Source organism: Eulemur rufifrons, chromosome 1, assembly GCF_041146395.1.
Source record: "Eulemur rufifrons isolate Redbay chromosome 1, OSU_ERuf_1, whole genome shotgun sequence".
Taxonomy (NCBI): Eukaryota; Metazoa; Chordata; class Mammalia; order Primates; family Lemuridae; genus Eulemur; species Eulemur rufifrons.
Window position 1 is genome coordinate 43,771,123 of NC_090983.1, and position 17,214 is coordinate 43,788,336.

A 17,214-nucleotide genomic window follows, 5' to 3' on the forward strand; every position below is an offset into this window, starting at 1 on the left:
AATTATGTTTATCTTCAGAATAATGAAAGAATCTTGTCAAGTACAAGTCATATAATTAGTGGGATTTTCTGGAAAAATATCTAAAGTAGCCTAAATTTTAAGTTGAAGATTTAAAAAGGAACTGCATGAAATGGTTAAAAAAAGTCATCATTCTAAAGACAACTGACAAATCAAAAACTTAGATTTTTTAAACAGAAAACAACTAATAGAAAATTTTAAAAAAGAAAGCAAACTTGTTAAAATGTAAGAGATCACTAGTTGGCAGAACTGCACCTCCATTATTTTTTCTTAATATATTATAATTTCCAAGAGCCTCTTTCAGATTTGAAAAGTTTATCTGATGCCTGATTAAAATATGCCAAAGATTTTTATCAAAATGAGCTCTATTTTTCTGCACCTGCTGAATCAAGGCTGAATATAAAATAATGTTAACAAATCAATTAGTATTTAATATAAAACATATTGTTCAAATGTTCTTTCACATACCTTGTTTTCTTTAATAGGGTTTTAAAGTAACTGAGAACTGAAAATCAATTCACACTGATAGACAATGAGGGATTCCGACTCTTCTAGGGAAAAGGTGGGCACCCATCTTGGTGCTGCTCCACCTTAATCCTGCTCTGAGCAGCTGCCACCCCTGGGGAAAGGAGGAACCCCTGCTAATTTGCAAAAGAATGCAGGGAATTCCCCAGGGTGGGCCAAGTAGCTCAGACTCAATAGGATCTGAATAGTCATCTAGAATAACCTAAGGCTAATTATCATGTCATTAACTGTCCATCAAAATGGTTCAGTGTTGATGTCTGAATCATGAGGAGGGCCCAATCCAGACACTATGAAACAAGACCCCAGACCATAACCAGAGTCCTTTTGTTATGACAGGGGGGCCTGTTCATTGTCTGTGGCAAATGTATCTTGCTCTTGCTCAGTGAACTTATATCTTATTCTTGCTCTGTAAACTTATCTTGCCCTTCCTTAATAAACTTTGTTTCATGCTTGCCTTGCCTTTGGTGTGTCTGGTCATTTTTTGGCCAAGAGAACACCAAGAACCAAGGACAGACAACTATGGCCCAACAACACAACTATAATTTGTGTTATCTCTTGTGTCTTACTGAATTAGATCACTACATGATTTTGTATAGAGGTTCTGTATGAACCACAATTAGTGGAAAGTAACTCAATCTGTCTTAATATCCTTAGAAATAATGGTAATAGTAATACTTTAACATTCTGTCATTCTAACTACAGAAAATAAACAGTAATAGTTTCTCTACATTAATTGATGTTATTTTAATATAATTTTATTATTAATTAAACTAAATTAGTAATCTAGTGTTTTACTCAACTCCTAAATGGCAACTGAATTTGAATCTTTGGGTGGTACAGTTTTCATTTAGAGAATCATAACTTGTTGAAGGCAATTTTAAAGCAAGAGTAAAGGCTATGACCTTGATTTCTACTTGGGCAGAACAAGTTGGCAGCAGTTATGGCAGTACTGAAATTCTCCAGATGTTTTTAATGAGAGCTATTAATTCTCTATTCTCTAATGACATTAATTGTTCAATACAGAACAGGAAGGATATGCCCTCTGAGAGAGAAGATTCAAAGTCTGCTGTTATGAGAATAGATTTCTTTCTGTAATTTAAAAAAGTAGAACTATTGTGATATATATTATCTTTGGAAAAAAATTGGGTATGTTTGAAAGGATATTAGCAAGTTGTGTATATATCTCATTTATATAATGAGAAAAGTTATTTTCATATTTCTTATAAAATAGGTTGTATATTAAATTGTTCTTAATCTGTAAGCAAACATGCAATAGCAAATGGCTTTTATGATTTCAACATAGAAAAAAAATAAGTGACTGAAGTATTTTGAAGGCTTCTAAATTGTGCCTATATGTATTGTAAGATCAATATTCATAACTATCTATTAACAAGACTTTTAGACAAAATCTTTCAATATTATTGGATCCAGTTAAGTATATATTTATTTCTCCTGAATGTACTGGCTACCCCAAACTTCCCTTGCATGAGATATCTCTTGAGATATAGATATCTCAACTAGTTATTTTTAAGCATGCATATAAAAAATAAATAAATAAATTAGAATTTATTAAGTTCTAAGTAGTGTTACACATATAAAGTATAACTTCATTCATTTATTAAATAATATTTTTACAAAGCTATTGTTTTCAAATTTTATGTAGAAAAAGTCCAGCATCATTATATATTTTGCTTATACAGAGACTAAATGGCAGGGATGAGATTTGAACCCAGTCTTTAATAGGAGAGCCCATCCCTTTTCCTATACTGAATCCTTTCTTTAACACAATTTCATGCTCATTAGTAAATCTATTAATTAACAAATACATTCCCTAGTGAATCATATTTTTTTCATTTGTAAACTACATATTCAGTGTCTATGATGTGCTAAGCTCTGTTTTAGAGGACAGGAAAAAAATAAACCCAGGAACTCAGGCTGATACCAGAGAGCCCTTTTGTTATAATGGGGGCCCCATTCCTCTTCTGTGGGGAATATACCTTGCTTTTGCTCTGTAAACCTATATCTTACTCTTGCTCTGTAAATCTATCTTGCCCTTCCTCAATAAACTTTGTTTCATGCTTGCCTTGCTTATGGTGTGTCTGGTCGTTCTTTGGCCAAGAGCGCACTGAAACCCCAGAACAGGCAACTAGGACCTGATACACTCTGTCAAAAAATCGTCTTCTCATTAAATGAGGGCAAAACTAGTGTTCTCTCACTATAGTTATTTCAAATTATTCTAATTTTATTCTGTGACTATTTTATCAGCACAGAGTAGAAAAAATAGATACTAGGTTAGAAAATGCAAGTGTTGAAAATTTAATTACTTATTAAGATATGCTTTAATGTTTGTTTTGTAAAATGTGAAATGCTTTCCTTATAAGAAAAATAACAGTTGGGTACAGTATGTATAAGTACGTTGTTCTTTGCCTTGAACCTAATTTACTACGTGTCAACAAGCCCAGTTCTATCCTCCCAGTTATATAGTTAACATTCTTGAAAGAGCCATCAGGCAGTCTCCATTTTTTCTCATCCCATTCTCCCGAAACTCAGTCAAAACTTTTGGCTCCATTTAAACTATTCTTGCCAAAGTCACCAATGACCTCACTTTTGCCAAATATAATGGTTAGCTGTCAGATTTCATTTTATTTAAATCAGCAGCAGCATTTGCCACAGTAAATCACTCCCTCCTCTTTAAAGCAAAAGCTTCGCTTGGTTTCTAAGATATCAAATTCCTCTTGTTTCCCTAATATCTCATAAAATTGTTCCTCCCTTACTTTTCTGAGCCCTCCTGTTTCCAAGTTCTTTTAAGGTCTTAGTTGCTGCCTTTTTTTCCTTTTCTAGCTATACAAACTCACTCAGAGAGCTCTTTTTTCATGCCTTTAAATTAATTTCATAAGATGACAACATAAGATGACAAATTTATGTCTCTAGCCTGTACTAACTGCCTAATCAGTATCTTCATTTCTGTATATATTAGAGATAACAATCTTGGCAAAGTCAAAACTGAGTTTCCGATATCCAGCCAAAAACAATATCAAAATGAAAAACAAAACTTTCTTCTTCTGCCATGATCCTATCTCAGTTAATTGTTACTCCACCCTTACATTTGCTCAAATAAAACACTTAAAGTAATATGAGGCTTGTATTTTCCTCTAACAACAAAAAGATATAAGTAGGATAAGAAGGAAGAATCAGTCTCATTTATTATATTAAAAATTTAAATATTAATATACATAGACATTATGAAAGTGAACAGGTATTGATGATTAATATGAAGAATTACTATTAAACACATTACTTTTTTTCTCTTTATACACTAGAGGAACTGGTCTCATGGAATTATGTTCATGGAAATGACAAAAGGTATTTATAGCAATTTCAGCAAGCAAATAAAGTTCACATTTATCTTTTCATCAAAGTGAAGACAGTGAGGCTGTGTTTGCAAAATTTATGTTCAATCTTCTGACAGTAGCCAGTTATAGCAGTTTACCTGTGAATGAATATTTAATTTTAAATTAACTTTTGATAAAACAAATGTATTCCAACTCTTCTGTATTGAACCTCTGATGGAAGACTTATTGCAATGCATGTTATCAATCAAATTCATTATGTATCTTTAATAAATTCACACAAACAATATAGATTATTGCCTGCTTCATTAGCTGTTATGAAATCAGAAAATATTAAAATAATCTATAGACATTCTTTTTATCTAAGCTGGCTATTATCATTTTCCTCCTTCAATTTAATGTGATATTTAAAAAGTTTCATTTCTTGCATAGGCAGTATTAAAGTCATTAAAAATGTTATCATTATCATTTAATTTTTAATCTTTAAAAAACTTAGAAAGGCAGATGGTTAATATTTCACATTCCAACATTAGTGGGCTTTTTTGGCTTCTTATAAACAGTATTTTTGCTTGATGAGACTAAAGTATCATGTATTTTAATTTAATAGTGAAAGGTTGCATCAAAAATGCTTACTTGAAAAAATTTGGCAACTCAATGGCAAATAAGTACCATTTTCTAGCAAAATCCTAGCTTGAAATAGTCTGGGTATACTGGGTCATAATATAGAAGAACCATCTTATAGAATAAACCAAAGTAGCAAAGTATTTGTTATTGCAACTTGATGAATCCACTGATACTAGTGATAATGTAATTCTTTTAGAATATAAGAAATTTAAATATAATAGTGATATGAAGGAATAATTATTTTTAGCATCATTGATGACAAATATTATCTTTGAATTCTACCAACTATGAAATATTGCTCTATCTACATATATCAATAAATCTACTACCATCTATCAATCCATTTTATTTTTTGATTCATTTCAAACTTGTAGATATCAATACACTTTATCTCTAAATATGTCATCACATATATCATTAAAACTAGAGTTCAATATTGTTTATACATTTTTGGTAAATTTTGCATATAATAAAATGCACCAATTTTAAGTGTACCATTTAATGAATTTTGACAAATGAGTGTAGTATAACCCAAAGTCATAAAAAATAAAACATTATCATCACTTCAGAAAGTCCCCTATGTTCCTTATCTGTCAACCACTGAACCACGTATCAGAGTGTTTTCTAGTAAAGATTAATTATATTTGTTCTAGAATTTCACACAAATAAAAATCATAAAATGTATGTCTTTTGTATAAGACTTCTTTCACTCAAAATCATAATTTTTAAAAATTAATCCACATTTTACATGTCAATATCATTAACTCATTTCTTTTATTGTTAGTCCCATTTCATTGTATAAATATATCTAAATGAGATTATATGAAGGTAACCACAACTATGTGAAAACCAAGAACAAGGAGAAACTCTGAAAAGCAGCCACAGATGAAAGACACATTCCCTCCAGGAAAGTGATAATAAGATTGACAGACTAGATTTCAACAGAAAGTATAAAACCAGAATGCAATGAAATGACATTTTTAACATGTGAATAAACTTTTTTTTTGCAAGAAAGAAAACCCACCAACCTAAAATTCTATACTTATTAAAAAATATCCTACAGATACAAAGGCAAAATAAAGGTTGTTTTATAGAGAAACAAAATGCTGAAAGACTTATTAGCAACAGACAGTTAAAATACACTAACATGGTTCTTCAGGATAAAGTAAAAGAATCTCAAGTAGAAGAAAATTACAGCAGATGAAAGAATGGATATAAAGGAATAAAACCATGGGGAAGATATTATGTGGGTATATGTCAAAGACTATCAACTATTTCAAACAACAATGAAATATCTTGAAGGTTTGTAACATATAAAATTGAAATATATAAAATAGTAATGCAAAAGGCAGTTTTTAGTAAATGAAATCAGTATTGAAAAGCACTTGCATTGTATGGAAATTGTTAATTTGAACTCTAATAAGTCATAGCTACTTATATGCTTATAGAGTTAATAGCAATCATCAAATTTAATTTTTAAAAGCATGATTCCTGTAAAAGAAAGAAAGGAAGAATAAAGGGAAAACAACAAGGATGAACAGTTGAAACAATAGAAAACAAATAGCGAGACTGTAGATTTTAACATAGCTATAGCAGTCATTACTGTAAATAAAATGGAATGACCACTTTAATCAAAAGATAAAGATTTCCAGATTAAAAACCCAAAATATAGAAACTCAACTATATTTTATTAAAACTAGATACACTTTAAAATAAATTCACAGAAGACTGAAAAAAATGAATGAAAAAATATGTCATCAAAATAATAAGTAAGAAAGGTAAAGCTGGGTATAGTCACATAAAACAAGGTAGAATTTAATGTAAGAAATATTACTGGTGATCAAGGCAACTTTTGACATTGATAAAATACTTGGTTAAACAGAAATGCATAATAATCCTTTAAAATATATAATGTAAAAATAGACAAACTAAAAGAAGAAATACATGAAGTTATAATGTTTGGAGATTTAGTCATGATAGTCTCACTAACTGATAGAGCAGCAAACATAAATTCTGTAAAAAAATATAGAAAATTAAACTATAGTATTTATCAATTTGAAGGACACCTAACCTACAAAATACATTACTTTCAAGTACATGAGTCATTTACCATATCTGACAAAAGGCATGAAACCTCCTTTAAAGATACAATTTTCACATATATTTAACATTCATATATACATATATAATTTGTGACTTTTGTTGTATATGCATACATACATACACACACACAAGCCTACAAATCAAATAGAAGAAAAAAACTAACAATTAACAAAATACTGAAGGGGCATTCCACAAAAGATAGTTTCTGAATGGCCAATAAGCTTATGAAAAATATGTTCAAATACTTGTTTTCAGAAAAATGTAAATCAAAACTACAAAGACATAACACTATTAAAATTAATAAGATTGACAATTCTAAGTGATGGCAAAGATACTGAGCAACTGAAGCACTCATACATTGCTAATGGGAGGTAAATTTTCACAACCTATTAATATTTTTTAGATCTACTAAAATTAACATCTTTCTACCCCTGATATTCAGGAACCTTACTGCCATGTATATACTTAGGAGAATTGCAAACACATAACTATCTTAATATATGTTCATTTTAACTTTATTGTATTAAAATAGTTGCCTAAAACTGGAAATGACTCCAGAAGCCATTAATAGGAGAACAGCCAACAAAACCATGGCATATAAATACAATGGACTAGGTGACAACAATAAGAACAATACAAAACAATCTACTGATGTACTCCAGAACGTGGATGACTATCACGGATGACATATTGATACAGGGAATCCAGATACACATAAGCCCATATAGTGTGATTCCAAGAATATGCTAAAATTCAATTTTACAATAAGTAAAATTCATTGTGATAGAAATTAAAACAGAGGTATGCATTTGCTGGAAAGGGACACAAGGGAGCCTTCTGGGATGCTGGAAATGTTCTGTATCAGATCTGTGTAGTTTTACATGTGTGGATAAAAACTGGAAAAATAATTGAGCTGTTTGCTAAAGAATATTGAAATTTACATGTTTCTGTATTTATGCAAACCCTCAATAAGAATTTAAACAATACATACTTATATCTCAATCTCTATTGATCTCTATTATTTCATTTTATTTATCATTTTATCTCAATATTATTTATTGAAATGGAGAAGTATGAGATGAACTTTTGTATATGTTCAATGGACAGAAGGATTATATCTTCAATTTTGGAAGGACATTATCATCTTCTACTTAAATTGACTTCATTTCTAATAGTTTTTGTGTCATATATTAAATATCAATGAATGGGAAGTTTATATTAATAGTTTAAGGTTTATAATTCTTATTAATGTTAATAATTTGGACCTTAGTCACTACATGTTATCTGATGTACTTGACATCTTAGTGTAATTATATTGTACTGCTTCTTTTTTGAGGTATAATAAGCTACACTTTTGACATCAGACATTTCATATTTAATGAGCTAATACTCTAATACATGTGATATTAACCTCTCAGTCTTATTTTGTTTTTACTTGTCATGCATATTTTTGTCCAAACATTTATTTTCAACTACTTTGTCACTTTGCTTTAGTGTGATTTTACTAAAAATGCATATATCTCAGTTATTTTTTCTTAGTCTGAAAGTTTGCTTTGTCTCATTTAATCTCCTTTACTGGTCTCATTTAGCCTAAAGACTTCCATATGTGATTTGAGTTCTTCTAAGTTACTTTAGTTATTTTTTTATTTTGCCCTTTCTTTTTTTTACTTTACTCCCCCCACCTTACTTTTGCATGCTTAAACAAGTTGCTATTCAATTTATTTCCTTCTGCTTGCTAATACACTATGGAAGTTCCTCTGCATTTTCTATTCCATTGATGGTTACCATTACCATCATTTCCCTGCCCTACAAATGAATGTAACACTAATCATATTTGAAAATAGATAGCAGCTCTTTTCTCCACAGAGACTTAGCATTTTCCACACTACAATGCTCATTTTCTTCCCATCCTATGCGATGAGAACTGTTCTGTTTTGGTGTTGGCATTTGATTAGCACTAAAGCCCTCACATGCACCCAGTCATCCTCTTGATTCCAGCACTTGCTTGCCTCAGGAGCAAAGAGTCATTTCAAAGAAGGAATCATGGGGAAGAAAGAGATCAGCATTCAGATCACATCTTCCCAGTATATGTTTGCAAGGTAGTTTTTAATTAGAATTTGAAAATTTGATAATATTTTCTGCCAATCTTAGATTTCCAGTTTAAGGTATTTTCCATAGTGTATTAAGGCAGAGGGAGAAAGGTTTAAACTGGGGAGGAGGCTTCATTGTTTCTTTATGGAGTTCCAGAGAGAGCTGAGTAAAACTGTACCATGAGTTGCAATTAGAGATATATCACTATTTGGGAAGTAAAAGGAAATGAGGATAGAATGTGTATTTGGAATCAGTAAGACCTCATACAGTTAGTACCCCAAAATCCATGGTTTTGTTTTCTGTTGTTTCAGTTAACCATAGTCAAACACAGTCCAAAAATAGTACAGTAAGATATTTTGAGAGAGAGAGAGAGAAAAAAATTCACAATTTTCATTACAGCATATTATTATAATTGTTTTATTTTATTGTTAGCTATTGTTAATCTCCTACTGTGCCTAATTTATAAATTAAAATTATCATAGTTGCATATGTATAGGAAAAAATAATTTATATAGGGTCAGTACTGTCCACTGGGGGTCTTGGAACATATCCCCTGCTTATAAGGGCATACTACTGTATTTTGTAGTTCTTTGACAACTGCATATTAGCACTAGTCTAAACAAAACATATCTGTGTTCTTATATAGAGCTGATAAGCTCTGGCAATCAAATATGTTGCAGTCTGTGAAAGGGCATTTTAAATTGTAAAGAGATACCATAAAATCATTAGATATTATCTTTAAAGACGTAAAAATATTATGTATTTCAGTTTCAGAATTTTCTTAGTTTTTTGAAGGCAACAGTTTATGAAATGAATTACATGATTTCCTATGTTCTTCTCTTGGGGTATAAATAAATTTCAAAAGCTATGTTTTCTTCGTGACATTTGAAATATTTATTTCTTAATGAATTACTTTGCATTTAACTTGTATTCTGCCTTTTTGACTCTGGTTGTTAGTAATTTTTATATTCTTTCTATAATCTTGCAAAGTTTAGAGTCGTTTGCTATTATGATTATTTCGTCCTAAATATAAGTTCCTGTTTCTTTTGTTTCTTCTTCTTCTTCTTCCACTTCTCTTTTTTTTTTTTGTTCTTTTTTTATTGTTCTTTTTTTTGTTGTTGTTCTTTTTTTTTGTTCTTTTTTGTTGTTGTTCTTTTTGTTGTTGTTGTTCTTTTTCTTTTTCTTCCTCCTTCTCCTCCTCCTTTTTTTTAACCTTAAAAGGTCTGTCTTTGGTTAAGGTATGGCAAAAGGAAACTTACATGATATCCCAGCTACTCACAATAGGAGTAAAGTGGACAGGTCAATTTACCAGTATTTGATAAGTACATGCTATGAATGAAAAATTGACCCTGGGAAATGGACTTTGATCCAGCCAGTGTCAGAACTAATACTACTTAAATGTGCTAGGATGTTTCCCATACATTTAAATCTCTGTGAACAGAATTATAGGCTAGGAATATGTTTAAAAACCCTCTGAATTTCATGGGAATCTTACCTTTAACAGTCGGTAATGAGAGCTGATCATAATGCCAAAAGTAATAATAATCCTGAACATCATAAATCCCAAATATTGAAATCCCCACAGATCAAAATCCCTAAAGTCTAAAATTCTGAAAATCACAATCCCAAAAGATCAAAATCCTGAAAACATAATTCTGGGAAAAAACGACGACAACAAATAATTTAAAAGATATTTATTTACATTATTAGAAGGGGATTTATTTAAGAAACATAAAACACAACAGAACACTTCATAGACTACTTTATACAATAAAATAGGCAACAACAACATACATATTTTTGCAAGCATAAACACTCAGGTATACTAATGACAGTTTCATGAGTATAACAGCCGTGAGCAGACAAACCGTATAATTACAGAAATAGGTCAAAAAGGGAAATGTATAAAGGCATATCACTATGGCTGGTAATTGTGCACACCCAGCTTTATAACTGGTCATTTGAAATACGCTGTTAAACAACCTAAGTCTTTTGGTGAGATAGATCAAAAACTGCAGTGGGTCACTATAGCACATGCATCGCACAAACAGCTGAGATCTCGAGAAATTTTATCTTTCACAAATGCAGATGTGCAAAAAGGACATCTCTTCAATTATTGAGGACTTTTCAACATTTTTATGTACATGCACAGTGCTTACTCATGAAGTCAAAATTGAGATAATGCACTTTTGTGGAGTCAAATTTGTAAAAAATGAAAGAAATGAATTAGAACTCTGAAAGTTTCTACACAATTTGTATCTATGATATTGGAAATGATGCAAAGATTAAATACATAGCATAGAAAATTATAAAAAATAATGCTAACAATTTAAAATAGTGAAAAAAAGCTAAAACAAAGAAAAGAAAACAAAAAAAAATCTAAAAAGAAGAAAAGAAAACCCAACAAATGAAAAAGTGTATTACAGGGATAGATTATAGGCAATTGCACAGAGATAGTCTATAAGAACTGGCCAACTTTAGCAATCATTAACCTTTATTTTGAAGTCTTGCTTTGCAATGAATAGCTGCTTTTTTTCTTCTAGGACATGGTTCTCTTTGGAGAATATGTTCACATTCATTTTCTACTGAGTGCTGCTCTTTTTGAAATTCTTCTATAATTGGATATATACCAACATGAACATTCCCTATTAAATGTTCCCATCTTCTGTGCCATGCTGTTACTTTGTTTGGGGCATGTGGAAATCCATTTTGCGTGCACTCGTATACAGACCACAAATTTGGAGGAAACAGTACTAATGATGGAGCGGCAACACTGTTGTGTGTCTTCTTATCCTACCATGCACAGAACTATTTTTGAACCAATCAGTAACTTCACTGGCTTTTTCAGGCAAATATGGCTTTAATGTATTAAAAGCTCCTGAAATGTCATCAGCTGGAAGGAATGCCACTGCCAGCAAATGATGCATTTTTAAACTAAAGTTTTCATCATTGCCATATCGCATGGCCAATCCACTCATCTGAATTTTCTACCAAATGCATTGGGCTGAATGGAAAAAATAAACTTTATTGGTAACAACTTGAAATTCACTTCTAGAAGCCTTAATCATGCATAATTCCAAATCTGTCATTATAGTTGGGAATTCAATTAAACATTGGGGATTTAGACTTTCAGGATTTTGATTTTGTGGGATTTCAACATTCAGGATTATGGTGTTTGGGATTGTGTTGGGATTATGATCTAAACATGGTAATATCAGCAGCTGTAGGCTACATTAATTTCACCAAATAGATATCAATACTGCTACTGTTATGTTTTCTGCTTCCCTTGGCCACCTATGTGAAGAAAATTGTAACTTTTGCTTGTACCTGTAGCTTCCCATCACATACATCCATCTCTTATTTTAATCACCATTTAACAATAATCTGGGAAGAGCAAAGTTTCTGAAGAGAGATTATGTTAGGCAGATCCTTGATCTGATCCAAAACTTGGCACTGTGAAGCTTTCCTTTTAGCTATTTTTGGCACTATGATGCCAAATGAAAATTTTAGCTATTTTTATATGAATTTTATCTTTCTTAATAAATTATTAGGTTCCTTAAGAGGATGAGCATATCAAATGTAGTCTTTTGAAGATCTACGTTCAATAAATGTTACATGTTTAAAAAATTCTCTTAATATTGATTCATATTTATTTATCTGAAATAATCACACCATACTGCTTAAAAAAGTTAAAGAATAATTTTTTTTCTGGAGTTTTGTCAAGTGTTTTTTTTCCCAACATGTTTCTGTAAAAACTAATGTGTTCCAAAGGAATTTACATATATTTTAAATTTGTGTTTTTGGAAAATTCAATAGAAACTCCAATGAATCTTTATACTTCATGGAGTGTTTATGAGCTAAGTACGTTGGTGTACCTTTTCAAATATTTACCAGTTGTTCTAATCAGATATTTTCTCTCTTTGAGGTTTGTTTCACACTAGCGATTTTTAATAAATAATGATACTTGATAATTTAGAAAGATAATATTATATTTTCAATCACTCATTTCTAAATTAGTTTTTTCATTTTCCATGTCATATTTTTCTCTAATCATAAAATATGTTTTAATCTATGAGTTTCTATTTGATTAAAACCTAAGTTGCATCCCTTTAGGCTCCATATGTAGTGTTGATGTTGCCTTGTCTGTTAAAAAAATGGATTGAAATGTTATATCTCCTCTAATCCATGTGAGATTTAATGTGTTATATTCTAAAAATGTTAGGGATTATATTTTTAAAATAATTATTTATAACATTTTTTTCTTTAAAAAAATTTTAATTCTTATGTAATGGTTATTAAAGTCTAAAATTTTGGTATAACTAGGTACAGCCTACATAGTTACACCAAAATTAGGAAAAATTTCTCATCACTTTTATGACAGATTTGTTCATATTTATGACTACTTTATTCTTAAAAGCACCTTCATATTATATTTTATATTAAAATAAATAATTTTAAATATTTATCTCTAAAATTTCCTTTGAGTTTTTTCTTAAATACATTTTAAAAATTTTGATCAATTGAACCAAACATCAACCTGGGGAGGAGAGTATGAAGCTATAGCTACCTGGTGAGGAGCTTTCCTTTTTGTAGGAGGTATGAATGATTTAATGGAAAATTACCTCTTAATATATCTAGAAGTGACCTTGTTTCTCTGGTATGACCAAATTCGTAAAATTAATATTATCTATGTTCTTGGAACTACAAAATGAAAGGCATTGTGAGAGATGTTGTGAATCTAACTCTTTCTAACTTCTCAGGTGGTCTGTAGTCTAAACAAACTTTTCCCAAGAGTCACGTACTACAAGATTACCTCATACACTGACTTCTGTGTCATGACTTTCTACCATAATAGCTTATAAAAAGTTATGCCACCATTTGGATAATGACTGTTCTTCTTTATATAGTGTTCACGTAGAACACTAAATAAATATGTGACATTTTGACATTATTGTTTAGGCAAAAAGATCCTCAGCATTTCACTCAACAATATTTTCCTGTCAGAATATATTATAGAGAACAAATTTGAATTTTACAGCCTATTGTGTGGTGGACATATCCAAGGTGTACATATCAATCTTTCATGACCCTTTAGAGTCGAATAGAATTTATGGTGTTTCCATATGGCTTAACGCATGTTTATCTTTAGATTTTTTTTAATACAAAGTGTGATTTTCTGTGCTACAACTTTTTAAAGTGCAATGTTAATGAAAAATAATAAGCCTTTAAAACTTTGCAACATGAATGATGAAAATGCTACAGATAGAAGAATATCTTTCCAATGTATAACTCCCTTACAAGTCTCTTCTAGCAACAGCCATTCTTTTCCTCTTCTGAAGAACATGATAAATCTTTGTTACATTACATTTTATCTACAAACCATATATATTTAATTTCAAATTGTGTTTTATCATTTACATAAACTTGTTTTTATTTTTAAGTAAATTTTTTTTCTTCCATATATGAAAATTGTTTATGTATCTTGAGTTAGGATTAAACACATCATAAATTTTTTGGATTAAAACTAATGGAATTTTTAGCAGTTTTTTTTTTAAATTAAAAAACAAATTAAAGTTGTTGTGAGGGACACATATATGTAGAAATGTTTTAGTCATGTCCCATGAAATATTTATAAGAAATTTTATGATTTCTAAGATGTGTGTAGTTATCATATTTTAGATGAACTCTTTAAATTGCTAAATGTTGGAAAAACATTTTTTAAAAATCTGGCAGCCAAACATATCACATCTAGGCATCAAATATAGCACAAAGCTCACAGGCTATTATCCTATAAAAATATTTACAAAATTACGATCATAGTGTTTATAACTTTATCTTTTTCTACTTAATATGTCACAGTGAAGATTTTCTTATATCTCTGAATATTCTTTATAAACAGGATTTAAGAGCTTATTACTATTAATCTTATAATTTATTATAATTCATTTGTCATTTTTGGAATTTCTAATTTCTCATTGTAATATATAATGCTGTGATAAAAATTCTTATACATATATTAGTTTGCACCTGACTATTTGCATAGACTCAAGTCTTGAATATGGTATAAATGGGTCAAAGGAAACATATTTTAGCCATCTGGCCATATATTTTAAGTTTTACCTCCCAAAATAACACCCATTTTTTTTTTTTTGCCAATTTAATATATTAAAAATGATGTAATTCAAGGGTACCTGCCATGTCCATGTACAGAGAAAATTTAGAGATATCAAGATTCATTTTGACTCACTTTCTAGTGTGCCAGTGGCCCCAATTTTTGTTAATCACACTCTTAAAATAGACATCCATTTTTAGGGATGCAGTGTCAGAATACAAAGCAGAATTTAGGCCTCTCTTTTCTCTAGCCCTGCAGTTCCCAACTCCTGGGCCACGCACCAATAGTGTTCTATGGCCTATTAGGGACCAGGCCACAGAGGTCCCTCCCAACCCCCCATTCATGCAAAACTTATCTTCCATGAAACTTGGGAAGTCCCCCACACCCCGCCACAGCACAGCGGGTGAGTGGTGGGCTAGGGTAGGGAGTGAAGCTTCGTCTGTATTTACAGCTTCTCCCCATCACTCTCGTCACCGCCTGAGCTACACCTACCCCCCAACATCTGGGAAAAATTGTCTTCCATGAAACCAATCCAGTCCCTGGTGCCTAAAAGGCTGGGGACAGCTGCATCCTATTTCTTCTTAAAAAAGGAAGATAGAGCACCACAGTTAATGCGGTCACCTGATTCATAACAGTGGTTGAAATGCTCTTAACTTTTCCAGAGAAATTTTAAATACTAAGAGGACTTCATAGATTGGAGTTTACCAAAATGTAAGAAAATTAAGTGATCTGCTGATAAGAAAAAGACCTCACGTTCCTGGCTAGAGAGCTTACTTTTTCTCTTGATCTTTGCTTGATAATAATACAGATGTGGAGATCAGACTATTTTGCTGATATCTTTGCAGACAAAGCACAAAATATTTATTTCTACCACACTTATTGAAATCATTCTTGTGGGTACCTTGAAACCAAAAGGCATGTTTTCTCCTTTTGTCATATGTACCTAGTGTGATGCTGGGCCTATGTTTTGGGGATGAGTGACTATATCAAGTTACTACTTTATTTTTTAAAATTTATATTGTATATCATCTCCTTTATGTGCAACCTTTCTTAATGGCATACAAACTAACTCAATCTTTCCATTTTTTAATTTATTTGTTCAGTCGATTATTCATCAAATAGTGAGTTCCACCTACATGTCAAAATTTTTAGAATATTTAATATAAATGTTGAAACTTATTTTATAGTGCCCATTAAATAAACAATCACTTTAATTGATGGAATTTTTTTCATTTATAATTGCTTTATATTTGGCTATTTTAAATTGTCTTTCAGTTGTAATTGTACTCCAGCATTCATTAGCTACTTCACTTTATAATTTTGTTTTTTCTTTAGTGTGACTTGCTTTCAACATTTTCACTTTCTAAATAAATTCCTCTGCATATTCAATTTATAATATATATATTTGTCTGCTGCCAGATTTGCGTGATCAAATGGCACTGGTGAGACAATGTTTGCCTAGGTTAAGAACGATTGCTTCTGAGCCAAAGATATGCATAGTCACTTAGAGAAAGATATAATGGGATGTTTAACAATTCAGAATTGAGAAATTTCAAGGTGAGTTAGATTACAGAGAAGTTTTTTTTTCAAGAAGACATTTAAAATTTATTAATGTTGTACTTCCTTTCTGGTTAATTCACTATTTCAGTAATATCTTTAAGGTATGCCTAAATAGATGTATAAAATTAAAATGTTATAGAGCTAAAGTTGAATTTTTTTGTCTGTCTAATCAAAAACTGGCAAGAGTACTGACTTACATATGTTACTAATTAAAAAGTCATGGGGGCAAAGATGTTTGTTTCTTCTCCTTTTAAATCTTCATCACCTGGAACAGTGCCTGGAATATAATATTTATTGAAGGAATATCTTTCTCGATGATAACATTATAACTAATCTTAATTATACACTGTATTAAGATATTCAACAATAATAACACTTTACATTAGGATTCCCTTTATATTACAGAAAAGATGTTGACATATATTAGGTTTTGCATTAGAAATTCGTATTTACTATATATATATTATTATCACTTTAAAAGAGTTAAGGGAGAAGCATGATGAGTAATAAGTCAAAATTTTATCTCATTATACATATAAGTTGGCCCTTGAAGAATGGAATTTTTTTTCCTTAGGCAAATAATAGGAGACCAATTTCAGAAGAAGTGGCATCATACACAAAAGCATGGAGATGTGGAAATATATGGCACATTTGGATAACAGTACACTTTGTCCTGGCTCACATTAACTATCTCCTACCCGAAAATATTTCTTCTCTCTCCTTCAAAGTGTGGCTGAAAATTCATGTCATGAAGAAAGCAGGCTTCACTGGTTTTATTAATATTCTCTCTATCCATCCCAGCCATTTCACCTCTATCAGTGATAAATACAG